Source organism: Balaenoptera physalus (assembly GCF_965194825.1).
Source record: "Balaenoptera physalus genome assembly, chromosome: 11".
NCBI classification, from domain to species: domain Eukaryota; kingdom Metazoa; phylum Chordata; class Mammalia; order Artiodactyla; family Balaenopteridae; genus Balaenoptera; species Balaenoptera physalus.
In genome coordinates, this window is record NC_138896.1 from 19,841,702 (window position 1) to 19,860,763 (window position 19,062).

At 40.9% G+C, this 19,062-nt stretch overlaps 1 protein-coding gene across 2 annotated transcripts in view; it reads right to left on the reverse strand.

Moving 5' to 3' along the window:
* The window catches only part of KIAA0319, a 92,735-nt gene that overhangs the window by 70,571 nt on the left and 3,102 nt on the right, over positions 1–19,062 (reverse strand). The gene's annotated exons all lie outside the window — the stretch shown is intronic.

Below are 19,062 nucleotides of genomic sequence, written 5' to 3' on the forward strand. Positions count from 1 at the left end.
ACAGAATGTATTCAACAAGGAATGATGGCGCAAATCTTGTCCTGGACAAGAAAGGGATGAGGGTCAAGGATGCAGGAAAAGTGAGGCTCAAAGACTGCTGGTGTCTATTCAGTGCGTGTCCTCCCCTTATTCCTTAGTAATAAGATTCAGATAATTATTTGGGGCACCAGTGTACTTAGCTAAAAGACTACATTTCCCAACACCCCCTGCAGCATAGTGGGGTCATGTGGTTAAGTTCGGGAAGATCCCACATGCTGAGGAGCGACTAAGCCTGTGCGCCATAGCTGCTGAGCCTGTGCTCTAGAGCCCGTGAGCCACAATTACTGAGCCCGCGCGCCTAGAGCCCGTGCTCCACAACAAGAGAAGCCACCGCAATGAGAAAGCTGCGCACCACAACGAAGAGTAGCCCCTGCTCACCGCAGCTAGAGAAAGCCCGTGCACAGCAACAAAGAGCCAATGCAGCCAAAAATAAAAAAATAAATTTATTAAAAAAAAAAGAAAAAGAAAAAGTCACTGTAGTAGCTGTGACCAATAAACTCAGGTCAACCAAGTAGGAAGCATCCCGTGGCCCCAGGCAGGCCTCCTGGGACTACGGTGACTGCGTGCATCTTACACAGACGGTTCAGATGACGACTGGAGACAGTATTACAAATCCCTGAAATATGCCAGAACAGACACCTTGAGAAAGGAGAGCAAACTCATCACGCGACTCTCCATGTCCCCCTCTTCCCAGTCTTCTTTCCAGCATCGACCAGCCTCCCCTACCCTGCCTATAGCCAGCTCAAAAGCCAGTTCTAAGAAGCCTTCCTCAGCTTCCCGAACATAACCTCCAAGCTTCAGTCATTGCTCCGTCCCCTCGGGACACATCCCAAGGCTACATTATCACCACAAATATAACATTGTATGAAAAGTACATTAACATTTGTAAAAATTCCATTTATTTCATAATGTCCCTGGCACTTTACATGCACTCATTTTAATCCTCTGTAACCCCTCCAATTGCATATTATTATCCCATTTTATAAATTATGAAACTGAGGCTCAGAAAAGCTAAAATGTCCAAGAACTGGAACCCAATCCAGGTACGTCTGACACCAGAGAACATGTTCTTTCCACTATTCTGTACTGCCTTATGTGTCTCTCTCCATTAAAAGAAAAAAAAAAAAGCTAATTGGGTTTTCTTCTAATTTATAAAAGCAATAATATCCAATATTAGGGTGTAATTAAATATTATTGTATATCCCGTGGATGTATAACATCCATGTATTATTACTATGAAGTCTATGGTCCAGTACTACATGAAAGATGCAGATTTTAAAAAGAAAACAGTATTACACATGCATGGGGAAAGTCTGGATTTCTGTGTCTAGCAAAATGGCAACACAGCAAAATATTGAAATTACTGGGGAAAATATAACAAACACCTTATAAATATATAACTGCATTCACAAGAATATAAGCGAAATCCCCCAAGGCTGAAAACAAACAGAAAGCTGGAAAGCTGATGCTGAAGCAGCAGCTGCATGAGATATCTGCTGATCTCTAGAACCTAGAGACGTGAGTTTCATGGCTACAACACAGACAGAAGTTAGAGCCTTGGGTGCATTCGAGATGAGGTGTTGGAACTAAGGTGCCTCATAAAACCAGGAACCTTTAAGAGATGCGTCCTTGTGGGTGAAAGGATGAACTAGAAAAAAAAAAAAATCTGGCCACTGTGCTCTGTGGAAAGAAATAATTCTCCTTTGAGAATTGACAACCACAGATTTGCTCCATTTTTCATTACAAGTTTAGTCCAATTAATCCCAAGGGGAGAAATTACCTTTAAGTGGTCCTGGGTTGGTAATTCCCACACATACCTGGCAGAGGCAATGATAAATCCTTTCTGGAAGAACTCTCCTCAACCCCTGGAGAGAACCCAGACAAACATGAGCTTAGAATTCCAAATTACAAAATACACAGGCAGCATGAAGAAAGGTAATAGAAAAGAAAGACAAGAGAATCAGGTCCCCGAGCTTTTCAAATAATGAAATCATGGCATACAAATATAAAATAAGATGCTTAAAATATTTAAAGAAAGAAAAGAAAAAGTAATGTATAAGATTTGCACACACACACACACACACACACACACACACACAAAGACCCTGGCAGATTTGAAAAATAACCAAGCACAGGTGTAAAACTAACAAGATAACATTTTTTGCTTATCAAAAGCTCAACAGATGTGTTAAAGAGCAGATGAGACACTGCTGAAGAATTCATGAGCTTAGAAGGTCCTGTTTGAGCCAAGTCTTAAAAGAGATGAGAGAATGAAACATGTGGATGTCTGAAAGAAGAGTTCCAGGCAGAGGGGACACAAAATGCAAAGGCTTGGAGGAGGGAACGTGCCCTGTATTCCAGTAACAGCAAGACTAGCATGGCTAGAAAATGGGAAGGCACCAGGAGGCAATGTAATGGAGGCAATGGAGGCCACGCTGGTTTGTAGGTCAATACAAGGGATCTTTGGCTTTGCCTCTGAGATGGGAAGTGTTGCAGGATTAGCTCCCTCAGCTGCTGGCTTCTATGTTGAAGAGCGTGTAGAAGGCAGAGAGCTAAGTTAGAAGCCCGTGCAGTTATCTGGGTGGGGGCATGGCGTCTTGCCCCGAGGTGGTAACAGTGAGGGTCTTGAGAAGGAGTCAGATTCCTGATTTATTTTGCAGGGAGAGCCTGAGGATTTGCTGTTGGATGGGATGTAGGGTATGAGACAAAGACAAGTGATCAGGATGACTGAGCAACCGGAAGAATGGGGTTGCCATGACCTGAAATGGGCACCAACCCAAGACATCCAAGTGGAGTGTTGAACAGGGCACCAGATAAACATGTCTGGAGTTCAGAGGAGAGAGGAGCTGGAGGTATAAATGGGGAGCCATGGAGTTGGTATTGAAAGCCACAGAACTGCTTAAACACCAAGGGAGGAAGTATAAAGGAAAGGAAAGGAAAGAGAAGAGGCGGAAGAACTGCCTGAGTGGTGAACTTGAGTAGGAGAAGGGAGACGTGTGTATGTGAAGGGACTGGCCCATCTTCAAACGGTTCCATAAACAACAGCTCTCATCTAGTCAGATGGACCCACAGGGAGGCCTTCTGATCTTGACAGTGCCACATTTTGCTGTCAGCAGGGGTGCAAATCACAAGGTAGCAACTCCCTGGCTGCTTCAGCCAGGGCAAACCAAATATAGCTCTGGGCTGATTAAAACGCTCAACTGACAAAAACTGTAATTAAGTGGATTCTGATTGCTGCTAATTCGAACACTACCAGATTAATTGATTTAAAATCCTGTTCTGTATATCCTTGGTTAATAATTTACCACTGGGGGAAAAAATTAGAAATTTATTTTCAATATATTTTATCAACATTGGAGGGGAGTAGGAGAATCAGGCTTCTTGAACTTGACATGGAGACACGAAAAAATATGCAATTTTACTTCAGAAATTTTTTAAAAGTCAATTTTTGTAAGCAAGGCTTGCAGCCCTTCAGAGCTTGGCTTTAATCTTAGCTAGGAAGATTCCAAACATGAGGGCCTCTTCGGTTTTTGCCCTGAAGGGAATGCTGACAATCTATAATTGTGTTTTTCTATCCTCAACCTATCCCTAAAGAACTGCTATCCCTTGTGCCTGTGCAGGCAAAGGCCTTACCTTCCTGCTGCCAATTCTCTTTAGTATTTCATTTCAAAGCAAGAAACAGAAGCAACATGATATCAGCCAGCGTGGGCACACAGGACAACGAAGAAGCACATAATTATGCCTCTCTCCCCTTTTAGGGAGTCTTGGTTGGGTTCTCCCCTTCCCGTCCATCAGTCCCCTCCCTTCAGGTTTCTATAAACCCAAGCTTCCAGGCAAAGATGTTGGCTGTTATTACTTGTTTAAGCCTTAAGTTCGTATTCTTTATGAGGATGCTAGCATTGTCACACAGAGATTCCTGATGACCAAAGGCTATTTTAGGTACTTTTGACAGATGGCAGTATAGGAGATATTTTGGGGTAGGTGCTTGTCTTATGGTTCTCTAATCATAGCTACTTAACACACCTACTTTATCCTCAAAGCTGAGACAAGCAGGATGCTATAGTAATAGACCAAGTCCCTAGGTGTTCCTTAAAGAGGGATGGTTCCACCCTTGCTGTTCGAAGTGGTTGAGTTCTCTGATCAGGCAGATCCTGGAGACAAGGGTCACCATTATTCCAAGGACTGTCCAGAGACCCAGCCTGCACAGCAAATATATTCACATTAATCTTCCTGGGGGGAAATGAGCTTCATTAATAGGACTTTGGCAAGCTGAGAATAAAAAGAAAACTTTCTAGTTCAAGATGACAGACTGGACATATCCATATATCTATTTCCCCTTTTGCCTATGTTCCCACTGAAAAATAAAAAATAAAAATAAAGGGGAGGGACTTTCCTGCTGGTGCAGCGGATAAGACTCCATGCTCCCAATTCAGGGGGCCTGGGTTCGATCCCTGGTCAGGGAACTAGATCCCACATGCATGCCGCAACTAAGAGTTTGCTTGCCACAACTAAAGAGCCCACGTGCCTCAACTAAGACCTGGTGCAACCGAATAAATAAATAAATAAATATTAAAAATAAATAAATTAAATAAATAAATAAAGGAGAAAGGTAGGCAGGACATATGAACAGATGGAAGAAAATACAACACAACGGCAGAAAAATAAGAATGAAAACTACTGAGAGACCAGAAATTCCAAAAATCTCCCTGGAAGATAGAAAACAGAGGGCATGGAACTGATGGAGAGAGAGGAAACCCACTCCCTAGAAACTGAGAAAGCACAGGACCTTCAGGGGACACTGGAGAAGCTCTAAGCCCTCAGCCCAGGAATGTAGAAACAGGAGGGGCCAACGTACAGCACTTTGGGTGATGCACTAAAAGACAGATCTCAAGCTTGTGCCGGACAACTTCTCTCTCAAGAGATAGAGATTTGTCCTCATGGGGCTTCAGTGGCAGCAGCGGGCCTCTGAAAAAAAGGAGCGCCAGGAGCATCTGAAGACTGTCCTGGAAGGAAACATACTGCATTCCAAAGCACTGCACCTCTAGAGCAGAGCTCTCCTCCCTGTGGCCACCTGGGGCGTCCCTACCCACCCACACCAGAGGGAAACCTGCCCGGACCCTGCCTACACACAGACTCGGACACCATAGTTAACCCCCCACTCAGGCGGTGAATGGACAGCTGCGGAGGAGAGCAGCCACATCCTCCCCAGTAGAGTCTTCAGAAATCAACAAGACCAGGCAATCAAACAATGCCCTACATTTGAGAAGCAGAAGAACAATGCATTGAAGAGAAGGACCATGATAAACAAACAGGAGGTCAGTGAAAAGGACAAAGAAAAACTTTAAACACGGTAAGTAATATCCTCAGAAAGATTTGAGAGAGTACATCCTCCATAAAATAAAAATAGTTGCTACAAAAGAGGAGAAAAAAAATCAGAAAAGAGAAAGTTCTTGGAAGTTCAGATAGGATTGCTAAAATAAAAACTGAATGAACAGGTGAAATAACAGCTGATGATACTAGCAGGTAATATATATTGAGTGCTTCCTATGTGCCAGGCCCAGGTTGTTCTTAGCACTTAAAATGTACAAACAGAACTTCCCTGGTGGCGCAGTGGTTGAGAATCTGCCTGCCAATGCAGGGGACACGGGTTCGAGCCCTGGCCTGGGAAGATCCCGCATGCCGCGGAGCGGCTGGGCCCGTGAGCCACAACTGCTGAGCCTGCGCGTCTGGAGCCTGTGCTCCGCAACAAGAGAGGCCGCGATACTGAGAGGCCCGCGCACCGCGATGAAGAGTGGCCCCCGCTCGCCGCAACTAGAGAAAGCCCTCGCACAGAAACGAAGACCCAACACAGCCAAAAATAAATAAATAAACAAATACTTTAAAAAAAATGTACAAACATACTTAATCATCAAATCTTTTCTGAATTTTCCCACTTTTAAATTCTTTTGCTTTCAATGCAAAAAGTTTTCTAAGTAACCTTATGTGTTCCTATGTGCTAGCCTGTAAGTTCTCTTCTTTAAATTGTTTTAATTTTAATATGTTGTGTCTGACTCATACAAAAGCTCTGAAATATCACTGTCCTCTAGGGTCTTAAAAGCCTGAACAGGTCCACGATGCCGTATCCATTTCTACGCTCCCTCGGGTGCTCATCAAAGTGCTTTCCTACTGAATATAATCCTGGGACTTCCCTGGTGGTCCAGGGGTGAAGAATCCGCCTTCCAATGCAGAGGACGTGGGTTTGATCCCTGGTCGGGGAACTAAGATCCCACATGCCGCTGGGCAACTAAGCCCGCACGCCACAACTACTGTGCCTGTGTGCTGCAAACTAAAGAGCCCACGCGTTCTGGAGCCCGAGCCGCATGACGAGAGAGAAGCCTGTGCACCACAACGAAGAGCCTGCATGCTGCAACTAAGACCCGATGCAGCCAAATAAATAAATAGAAATAGCTTAAAAAATAAAAATAAATTTAAAAAAATATGGAATATAATCCTTGCTTTTACCATCTGTGTTAGTTTCCTAGGGCTGCTATAACAAAGCACAACAAACTGGGTGGCTTAAAACATTAGAAATATATTCTCTCCCAGTTCTAGAGGATAGATGTCTGAAGTCAAGGTGTCAGCAGGGCTAGGCTCCCCCTTGAAACTCCGGGTAGAATCCTTCTTTGCCTCGGTCATTGGCATTCCTTGGCTTGCAGCTGCATCACTCCGATCTCTGCCTCTGTTGTCACATGACATTCTCCCTGGCTGCCTCTGTGTCCGAATTTCCCTCTTCTTATGAGGACACTGGTCATATCGGATTAAAGGCCTCAGCTTAACTCAATTACACCTGCAAAGACCCTATTTCCAAATAATGTCCCATTCACTGGTACCAGGAGCTAGGACTTCACCATATCTTTTGGGGAGGACACATGCAACCAATAACACCATCCTTTATATTTTTCAACAGAAGGGCTTTCTGAAATTTTCCCGCCTTGTCCCATTATTGACTCCTTGGAGTACCTAAAACAGAGAGCATTCTCAAAGTTTAAGGATAAAAAAAAAAAAAAAAAAAAGCCAACCATTTTACAGTGAGAAGAAAGAATAACTCAGGTCTTCAGACACTGGGGATTTTCTTTCATCTCTGTCCAAAGGAAACCAGCCAAGCCAGAACCAAGGTAGAATTAGTGACAAAGGACTTCAGAATATTTGAAACCTCCAATCCAGAACAAGGTACGTTGTAGCCAGAGGTTATAGACGTTGAATGGTGATGGTTTATTGTGGCTGCTGCTAGTTTTTGAAATGAAAAGCCAGAATGAGCTATGAAAGATGAACTTCGTGGTGAAACTCTGCTGTTCCTCAGGTGCTGCATTATTTCTGTGGTAACATTTCTGATCAAGGGGAAAAGTATGATTTTTAAAATGATATAGTGCAAAACCCCAGAAGAACTGCCTTTTATTGGTTGCTGTCTGTGCCCCAAGCTCTGGCACACTGGCCGGATGGAGGTTGAGTGAATGAAATAACTTGTTCTTTAACTAGAATGACAAAAATGTACACTAAAAACATTATGATCAAATCATACTCGATAGCTAGTGGGAACATGCTATAAAGCATGTTCACTGGCTCTGAAAAGCAGGAGTTCACCAACCAAGTTTTGTTAGCCAGTAAACCAGCCAGTATACTTCAGCAAAGCTACACTCTTAGAGAGACACGGTCTCATTTTCATTTAACATTTTATCACAAAAGTATCCTTCATTGCTATTGATACTTTCTTGTTCATTATTCTTTCTTGTTATTTTGCAACATCCCATTGAGGTGATTATTATAACTGACTGCACCATTTCCTAATTGCTAGGCCGTTAGGTTGTTTCTGATATTTGGCTTTTATCAATAATGCTGCAGTGAAATGCTTCTACAGGCTCAGAAAAAAAAGCAAGTTGCAGCTTGCCTGTCTGAGGTAAATGAAACCAGCTCAAAGGGGGCCTAATTTCAAAGATCCCAATGGATCTTCTGGACAGCATTTTCCTGCAGGCTACTCAGAACAGACTGTGTTTATAATTTGTCCTGTTTGTGGTTTACTGGCTAAAAAAACTTGGTTGGTAAACTCCTGCTTTTCAGAGCCAGTGAACTCAAACAAGGTGAGCTGTATCGTGCTATTTCAGCTTAGCCCCTGGGGGCTGCCGGAGATGTTCTCTTGTCTTTTATTATTCTTCATTCCTTGCTTTATCAGCCACCACTGTGACAAAAACTGTCTTTGCCGAGGCAGCCTTTAACCGCAGGGGTGACGGCAGGCCATGGGTTACCATCTGAGCATCCTGCACTCAACGAGAGTCAAAGCAATGTTAGAAAGGAAGTGGTGATTTCCTGGAAGTAACCGGATGAAACAGGTAAGAGAACAACTCAAGGTCGGGTGGACCATTCAGTGAAAGGTCGTATGTGAGGAGGAAGAAAAGCTAAGAGACATTTATATTTATTTTCTTTATGTACTGATTCCTAGGGTATACATTTTACCATCTTTTCTAAACTGCTGCAAATGAACACACTGTCTCACGGTCCTTGTATTATAAATAACACCAGAGTTTTATATTCCTGGAGATACCGTTCCTAAACTAAGAGGAAAAATGTCAGAAGGTGAAACCTAAGTGTACATCATGGGGTTTTAAACAGTCTCCCTAATTATGGGAATAGCTTAGCTTTCAATTGGCTCAGCACTTATCCTTCTCCTTAAATTTAATTCTTACTAATGGGGTCAACACTGCTACCTAAATAAATGCTTTGCCCTGTGCTCTAATAACTAAATCATCACCTTTAGAAAACATGCACAGGGAAAGGCCAGAGAGAGTGCAGACACCGTCTGCCAGAGACTTTGGGGGAAAACCCAGTTTGTGCTCTGTGATGTCCAAGTTCAGATGCCAGATGTCCTGTGTGTCAATGACAGTGAATCTGCTTTGCATCAAATTCTGAAGACAGCTGGTGATTACCAAACTTCTGAATCAGGCAAACTGTTCATCAATTCTGAGACTGTTCAGTCTTTCAATTCCATTTATCAGCAGGCCTATGATTAGCTAGTCAAAGAGTTCTCCTTTAAACAACAAAGATTTACTGTATAGCACAGAGAACTATATTCAATATCTTGTATTAAACTATAATGGAAAAGAACTGAAAAAAAAAAAGATCTGAACCACTTTGCTGTACACCTTAAACTAACACAATATTGTAAATCAACTATACTTCAATTAAAAAAAAAAAGTTCGCCTTTAGAATTTAACTTTCTGGCATTAAGGAAATAATTATTCACTTATTCCCTATGAAAGAAAAGGGACAAAACGAAAGAAGGTAAATATTGTCAGTTAATAATCTATCCTATTAGTAACAAGAACATTTTAAAAATGCTTTGTAATAATCATCATCACTATCAACAACATAATAGCCATTTATAATAGTCCTTTTATTCACAAGGCAATTTTACATACTTCATATTATCTGAAGCTCCCATTAAGAATCTGAGAGAGGGCTTCCCTGGTGGCGCAGTGGTTGAGAATCTGCCTGCTAATGCAGGGGACACGGGTTCGCGCCCTGGTCTGGGAAGATCCCACTAGGCCCGTGAGCCACAACTACTGAGCCTGCGCGTCTGGAGCCTGTGCTCCGCAACAAGAGAGGCCGCGACAGTGAGAGGCCCGCGCACCGCGATGAAGAGTGGCCCCCGCTCGCCGCAGCTAGAGAAAGCCCTCGCACAGAAATGGAGACCCAACACAGCCAAAAATAAATAAATAAATAAGCTTTCATAAAAAACAACAACAACAAAAAAAACAAGCTAATTGAATCCATTATATGAAAAAAAAAAAAAAAAAAGAATCTGAGATAGGTAAGATAGATGTGTGTCATCCCCAACAGGTACATAGAATATTCTGGTTGAATCAGTTGAAATTCTGCGGCTCACTAATCCGAAGTTAGTTTCCGGTTTCTCCAAAACAAGCCTCTAAGTTTCAGTGGGTAAGGAATATAAAGGATGAAACTGAGTCAGGATTGCTTCCTCCTGATCTTTCTCACTTTCAGCACTTTCCCTTGCCAAGGCAATTGATAAACTCTTCCTGAGTCACACTCCTTCACCCCTGACCTGCCTGAGCCTGGAGAGTAGTCTTGAAAAGAAAGCAGCTCAGAAAGTACCTGTAGGAGAGGTGTAGACCCACTGCTCCTGCATCTACAAGGGGCTCTCAAGCCCCCAAATCCTCACCAACAAAACAAGGAGGTAAGGCAGAGGAAACTCAGACAATACATGTAGTTAGGTGCCTTGCCAAGAAGGTAAAAACTTGGCAATTTTTCAGTAGTGAAATCTGTGCTCTGAATTTCTCCACTGAAAGCTGATAAAGTTCTAGAAAACCTGTGCTAATCAACACAGAGGATTACCCAGGAATTTACTGGCAACAGAGATAATGCTTTACAATTACAGTATAAGATGACTTCCTATTAGGAGATCAAGCAGAATTAAGGGAAACATGATCCAGCATTGGTTTTTAAACACAGGAAGGGCATTCATATGGAATGGGGAGTGAACAGATTCTGTGAAGCTCCAAAGGGCGGACCAGGGAACAAATAGGAGAAAATACAAGCCAAAAAAAAAAGAAAAAAAAAAAGTGTCAAATCCCTCCTTTAATAATGTTCTAAGAATCAGATTATATCGGACTTCCCTTGCGGTCCAGTGGTTAAGACTCCGCGCTTCCAATGCAGGGAGCATGGGTTCGATCCTTGGTCAGGGAACTAAGATCCCACATGTTGCATGGCGCAGCCAAAAAATAAATAAAATAAAATAAAATAATCAGATTATTAAGGAGATGGTGGAAAGAGTAACACAAGATGTTTCCTTATCATTAAACTCATCAAATTAATGAAAGAAACATCAGCACTAGGATTAATACAAGCAGGCTGGTGAAGATCAGCAAAGTTCTTTGAAGCAACAGCATTTCTGTATAAAACAAATATACAGATAGAAAGCACTAATGAGAGAGATCCCATTCCTAGGCATGGCCAGAAGCATTACAAAAATGCAAAAAGACTTACAGTGTGACAGAGAATATCTTTAAATACAATAATAAAACTGTACTGGGAGAGATAATGGGAGATATCAATAATTGGGGAGGGAAACCTTGTAAAACCTGGAAAGACAATAGGTATTAAAGATCACAATATATTAGGTTAACAAAGAAACAAAATGAATTAAAACTCAACAGAATGCTTTAAAGTACTTAACAAAATCCATTTGCAAAAAATAAACAGGCAAAAATATGCAAGGATAATTGGGGAATGAGAAGAAAAGACAATGGTAGATTCTCATACTCATTATAAAGCAAAAATCATCTAAAATATATAAACTAAAATTGTAACAGGGAAGAACTAAATCTGACTACATGTTGGATCTGTTTCTTTACTTTAACTTGCTTTCCGCTGCTTTTGTTCACTGAAAGCATACTGTCTGTACATAATGGCCTGCCTCGGGGAACCCCGCCCCTCTGCCTGAAGGTTAAACCAAAGTGCCTTTGTTCAGGGAAATATCCGGACCCTGTCCACCTGTGGATGGCTACAAGAAAGAAGAAATTAACACATCCCCTCCAGGAGCCTGGCCATTCCAGGAGGTATCTGCAAAACTCACGGCCTTTTTACTTTACTTCCTCATCTCCTCCCCATCTCTGTGCTATAAAAGTAACTGGCATCCAAACCCCGATAAGATGGCTATTTTGAGACTTTAGTCAGCCATTTCTGGGTCTGCCCACTTTCCGAATAAAGTCGTATTCCTTGCTTCAGCATCTTGTCTCCGATTTATTGGCCTGTCTTGCCACGAACAGCAGAGTGAGCTTGGACTCGGTAACAAATTGACTTTTTATTAGGACTTACTCTGTAACAAACTAGGAGTAACAAAACAAAGGGATGGGAATTACTTTTTAAGAAAAGCCACTATGATAACTATATATTCCTAACTAGAAGGAAAATCTACTTGAAAGTTCAAAAGACAAACACAAACCAAATGGGAATAGTTATGAAAAAGAAAGAGAAGGAGGGAAAATACAATATTAGTTTCAAACGCAGGGACAAAAATAATTTGGGTCAATTAAGGAATTAGATATTATCAAAGACTAATGCAGCAGGAAAGTAGCTGAACATCTATTGACATTATAAAATATTATGAGGAGCCTCACAAAGACCACTGCAGCCTAGAAGGACTAACGCATCCTAGATAGGGGCTAGAAGAAACCAGAGGCATGTCATGATGAGACTGAAAGCAAAAAGAGGAAGGACTGCCAAGATGTGCCTCTTTACGGGGACTTTCTTTTAACAACCCTTATAGAACTAATTTATAACTTTCATTTCCAGGCTAAATGGAGCATATGTATACATAACAACAACAACAAAACTTTTTTTTATTAACACATAGCTAAGCTCCTATGCAGAAGCAATGCAAAATCTGTCTAGAACAGTCCTCAACACAGAGCACATAGAACTCCATCAGAAAAACAATCCCCACTGAAGATGAACCACCCTAAAAACAAAAGTAATACAAGCTAGGGAGCAAACCAGTACAAAGGAGAGGTGGCAGATGTAACAAATTGGAGCAAGAAAAAGAAGTAAAAGTACACCTAAGAGACATTACAAAATAAGTATGTTTGAAGTGGTGAAACACATTAAGGTGAAGAGAGGAGACAAAAATCATAATAAAGTAACAGTACAGTAAGCTATTTATTTATTTGTTTGTTTATTTATTTATGGCTGTGTTGGGTCTTCGTTGCTGCATGCGGGCTTTCTCTAGTTGCGGCGAGCAGGGGCTACTCTTTGTTGCAGTGCGTGGGCTTCTCATTGCGGTGGCTGCTCTTGTTGCGAAGCACGGGCTCTAGGCGCACGGGCTTCAGTAGTTGTGGCACGTGGGCTCAGTAGTTGTGGCTCGCAAGCTCTAGAGCGCAGGCTCAGCAGTTGTGGCTCATGGGCTTAGTTGCTCTGCGGCATGTGAGATCTTCCCGGACCAGGGCTCGAACCTGTGTCCCCTGCATTGGCAGGTGGATCCTTAACCACTGCACCACCAGGGAAGCCCTAGTAAGATTTTTTTTTAAGGGCATAGTTTAAAAGATCCAAATCAGAAGTTGTGTAGTTAGACATAAAGCCACTGGATTTTAAAATTCAATGAACTTGAAAAAAAAAAATTCAATGAACTGAAATGAAAGCTATATTGTATGAGGAAGTAACCCAAAATGCAATTCAAAGAAATAAAAAATTGAAAATACAAAGGCAAGAATAAGAGTCCTGAATTAAAAACTGGTCCAATATACATCTTCTGATGCCTCCAAAAGGAAAGAATAAAAAGAACTGGGAAGAGACAAAATGTAAAGAGATAATGGCCAAGAAATTTCCAGAACCAATGAAAGACAAAAATCTTCATATCCAGGAAGTACAAGAAGTACTGAGGTTAAAATAATTCTATTCCTATTCTCACTGAAATGAAACTGCAGAATTCCAAAGACAAAGATTACATTTTATAAAGAACCAGAGACAAGAGACAGATTATCTTAACAGGGGCAAGAATTAGACTGACAACATGATTTATCAGCAAAAAGTAGATGCCAGAAGATAATAGAAATAGCATCTTCAAAAGTCCTGAAGGACAAAAACTGCCAACCTAGAACTTTATACTCACTAAACTGTCATTCAAGAGTAACAATAAAATAAGGGTTTTTCTTTGTTTGTTCGTTTTTTACATAAACACAGAGTATACCTACCTATAGACCCTCACTAAAAGAGCTATGAAAGGAAAACTGCACAGATGGACAGAAGAAGCATCAGTAAGGTAGAAACTGACTAACAGTGTTGGAAATAATAATAAAAATATTATCCAAAAAAAGTGCTAAACAATAGTGAAGTGAAAGATGAGGGGCAGATTAAAGTATACTAGGGTCTTATGTAGTTCTGGAGAAGAATGGAAACATTAACTTCAGTTTTTTATTTTTTAAAGAAAATATGCATTTTTAAAATAAAACGTCCCTGCTCTATAGAAGCTCATAGGATACAGTAATGGGATAAGGGACATTGTGGAGGCACAGCCACGAGCTAGACTACCATCAAAGCAAGAGGAACTGAGGACTCGAGGGAAGACTTCAGAAACGTTACATGTAAGCTCTATCCTGAGGGATGAGTGGTTGCTTCTCGAAGAAAGAAAGGCATTCTAGGCTGTAGGGACTGACTACACAGAGAAAGCGTGGGATCCTGCAAGGGATGGCATATTTTGAGTGGCTCCATATGGCTGGAATGTAGAATATGTGCAGGAAATGATGTGATAAGAGGATGAAAACGTAAACCAAGAAGAAAAAGTAAATACTGTCCAGGTCACACTAAGAGGTCGGCACTTCATTTAGTAGGCAGTGGGGAGACATTGAAGATTAAAAAAATTTTTTTTGTTATTGTGATAAAATATATATAACATAAAATCTGCCACTTTAACCATGTTTAAGGGTATAATTCAGTGGCATTCAGTACATTCATTCTTGTGCAACCATCACCACCACTGTTTATCTCCAGAACTTTTCATCATTACAAACTGAAACTCTGTACCCATTGAACCATGACATTACCTGCTCTGGCAGTTCCTGGTAATCACTATTCTACTTTCTATCTTTATGAATTTGACTATTATAGATGCTTCATATAAGTGGAGTCATACAATACTGTCCTTTTGTATTTGGCTTATGTCACTTAGCATAACATCTTCAAGATTCATTCATGTTGTAGCATGTGTTACAATGTCCTTCCTTTTCCAGACTGAATAATATTCCATTGCATGTAAGGACCACATTTTGTTTATCCATTCATCCACTGATGGACATGACATTGAAGATTTTGAAGCAGAGGTGTGACATGTTCATATATCTGCTTTAGAGAGTAACCCTAGGAGGGGACTGAAGGATGGAATTTGTGAACCAAGAGAGGTTCTTGTTTCAAGAAAGTGAGAATGGTCAACTGGGTGGAAGAGGTCTAGTACAATGAGGTCAGAAAAAGTTTCTCCTGATTTGGGGAGGAGCAGTTGCGGCATAGGAGTAGTTAGGAAAGCCTGATATAAACGAGTGAAGACTAGTTAGCTGCTAGTAGCATACTCCTAAACACATATGTGTCTGCAAAGAAGCTTTTCCCACGCAACAATAAAGTGTTGAGCATTTGGCACCTAGAATTTGAATGTCTTGAAGCTTTAAGACAAGGAGGCTGAAGATACTAAATTAATAAAATATTTCAACCTCCTGATAAGTACAAATATACCGAGAGAGATGGTAAAGCCAATAATTTTATTGAAGATAAGTCATCTTAAGAGATTCTTTTGAAAAAATTTTGAAGACAGGCAACTATGTTATATTGACCAGAAGACATTCTACACTTCATTTTAATGAGGAGAATAGAAAAAAAAAAATGGTAAGATATGCTGATAATCACAATGTTAGAATAACAGGATTGTTATCCTAGAGAGGAGCAAGCCCTACTTCCCCACTACCACATGAAAAAACATTCTACACACTGTAACATTTAAAATTTGTATGTGGCGGGACTTCCCTGGTGGCGCAGTGGTTGAGAATCTGCCTGCCAATGCAGGGGACACAGGCTCGAGCCCTGGTCCGGGAAGATCCCACATGCCGCGGAGCAACTAAGCCCGTGCGCCACAACTACTGAGCCTGCGCTCTAGAGAGCCTGTGCGCCACAACTACTGAAGCCCGTGTGCCTAGAGCCCGTGCTCCGCAACAAGAGAAGCCACCGCAATGAGAAGCCCGTGCACCACAACAAAGAGTAGCCCCCGCTCGCCGCAACTAGAGAAAGCCCGCACACAGCAATGAAGACCCAACACAACCAAAAATAAATAAATAAATTTATATAAAAAAAAAAAGTGGTAAAATTTGTAGGTGGCAACACTGGAGTTAATTTGCCCTCGATACTTAATAATTCTGGTGCTTTACATTATAGCATGCAATAAAACCAACTTTGAAAATTCACTTTGAGGTTGGAGTTATCCTGTTACTCTAGCTACATTGCTTAAACAGATGTTTACTAGACTCCCTTGCTTATTTGAACTTAAGGAAAAGAATGCACAGCAGGTTGGACATAGTAACACTTTCCAACAGGTAACATATTCTTCCAAGGTTATTTGGAAGGGATTAGAGTTAAAACTCCAATACCATATCTTTATCTACCTGTGCGTCATTTAAGAAGACTTACTTTGGGGCTTCCCTAGTGGCGCAGTGGTTGAGAGTCCGCCTGCCGATGCAGGGCACACGGGTTCAAGCCCTGGTCTGGGAGGATCCCACATGCCGCGGAACGGCTAGGCCCGTGAGCCACAATTACTGAGCCTGCGCGTCTGGAGCTCGTGCTCCTCAACGAGAGAGGCCGCGATGGTGAGAAGCCCGCGCACCGCGATGAGGAGTGGCCCCCGCTTGCCACAACTAGAGAAAAGCCCTTGCGCAGAAACGAAAACCCAACGCGGCCAAAAATAAAAATAAATAAATAAATAAATTTAAAATAAAGGAATTCCTTTAAAAAAAAAAAAAAAAAGACTTACTTTAAAATTCAAACACCTCTGGTTAAAAGACTCTGTCAAATGATGCAAAAATAGATGTTATTTTGGTCCAACCATATTTACCACTTAATAAATAAGAAAGTTTCTCACTATGGAATTCACATAAATAGTATCTAAAAATACAGATTTTAAAAAACAAATGAAACAATATAACCCAGCAATTATTCCAGGCCTACTAAAGCAAAGCTCCTTCCTTAGGGTATCAAATATAATTACCTGGAATTGACGTGCCTCTAAGATTGTAATTATATTTATTATTGTTGTTGCAAAGGTGCTGCAAGGAAAAATTTATGCATTTTATGATGATTTGACATTATAAACCAGAACAAGTTTTGGTCACATCAAAATAATTGTATTTTTAGTGAGAAATTATTTTGAAGACATAGAAAATATTTCCTGAAAAGAAAACTTATGTCAAGAATAACAATAATGGGACTTATCTGGTGGCACAGTGGTTAAGAATCTGCCTGCCAATTCAGAGGACACGGGTTCCATCCCTGGTCAAGGAAGATCCCACATGCTGTGGAGCAACTAAGCCCGTGCACCACAACTACCGAGCCTGTGCTCTAGAGCCCACGAGACACAACTACTGAGCCCGTGTGCCACAACTACTGAAGTGCACGCGCCTAGAGCCCGTGCTCCTCAATAAGAGAAGCCACTGCAATGAGAAGCCTGCCCACGGGAACGAAGAGTAGCCCCTGCAGCAATGAAGACCAAATGCAGCCAATAAATAAATAAATTTATTAAAAAAAGAGTAACAATAACAACTAACTTTTATTGAAGTTAGTTGCATACCAGGCAATGAGTAAAGAGCTCTTATACATATTATTTTATTCAGTTCTTATAGGAATTTCATTAAGTTGGTCCTATTATTATCCCTATTTTACAGATGAAAAAACTGAGGCTAAGAGGAATTAAGGAATTTGCCAAATGTGACACAGCCACTAAGTGGCAGAGCCATGACCAAACCCAGGCCATCTGACCTGGCAATCTATTAATACATCACGGCCCCAGAAACAGTCATGCCTGGTCCTACAGATTTATTTAAAGAGAATGCTGCTTATCTGTTTGGCTAGAAAAAAAATTAAGTCAAGAAAATTTAACAGCAAATCCATTCTTGTACATTGATAAATTACTGAAGCTCTCTTTTGAATATTTTTAATACATAAAGAGTTTGGCTGAATTATTTTTGTTATTCTGAAAGGAAATTAATTCCCTGACTTGGCATTTTATATGGCAAAGGCGTGATGAACCTTTCTATCACCTGTGGTTCTAAAAAGTCTTGATATATAATTATATTTTTCTTTTTCAAATTACAGAGGAATTCAGCTTTCTGTATGACGCCTAAGTCTATAGCTGAACTGATATTTCCAGATTTCCTCATCTGTACGAAAAGTTATGTAAAATGATAAGCACAAAATAAAATTTTACATTTGGCATAATCTCGGGAGTCTCAATGATTGTGGTCTTCTTATAATAAACAATTTGAAACATATGGACATTGAACATGCATTTCAGGAATAAAGAAATAAACACTAACAAAAATTCTTGTTCTTTTTGGGGGGGTTGTCTAAAATTTACTTTTTCTATTATTATCATCAAAAATATCATTCAATTTTTCTATTTAAGCACTGGAAAAACGACTAACATTTAACCCATAAACAAAAAATGTTTAGATGAGAAATCTAACAATAAAAATGGATATGAGTGGGTATATCATATTCTTTTTTCTCTCCATATACTTAAGAGAATGAATGATCGAAAGAATGATGACTTTCATAATCTTAGGTTTATGCTCTTGATTAATAATATCGTGATTCATATCCATTCTGTGGAGGAAGTTCAAAGGGAAAGAGAAAAAAAGCCATTCAAAGGTTTCAAGCTTCAGATTATGGTAAGATACAGAGACAAAATGAATTTAGCAAATAATAGCAAAGATCACATATCTATTACCAAACGAAGTTTAAAGAAAACCGATTCTACAGGTCTAAGAAATGCAATTCATGAGACTGGGAAAAGATGCAAATTTCCTCGACTCCACCCTACTAAGAAACAATCAATCGGTGCAGCAATCAAGAAAAGCCCTTTCCTAGATGTTCAGAAGAACCTTAAGAAAGTCACCTCCTAACTCAGGGCCTCTTGATTTTATTTTTCTTTGGCATAACCTGCCTACTTGCTGCCCTCCCTTCCCATCAATCGCCAGACGGCTTGGGAAGTGGGATACTGCATCGAGGCGCTGCTGGCCGCACTAAAGCTAGCCCTATTCGGTGCAGCTGGCTAAGAGCATCACCTGCCGTCCCACCTGCTCCTCTTCTTCTTCGTCTCCCGGCCCTACACACACACACACACTTTTACACACTGGCACGCGCATCTGTTGTCAGGGAGGAGGTACCGCCCCATCCAAGCCAAACCCTCGCTTTCTCTTCCCCAGGATATAGCCCCCGAGGAGAGACTCT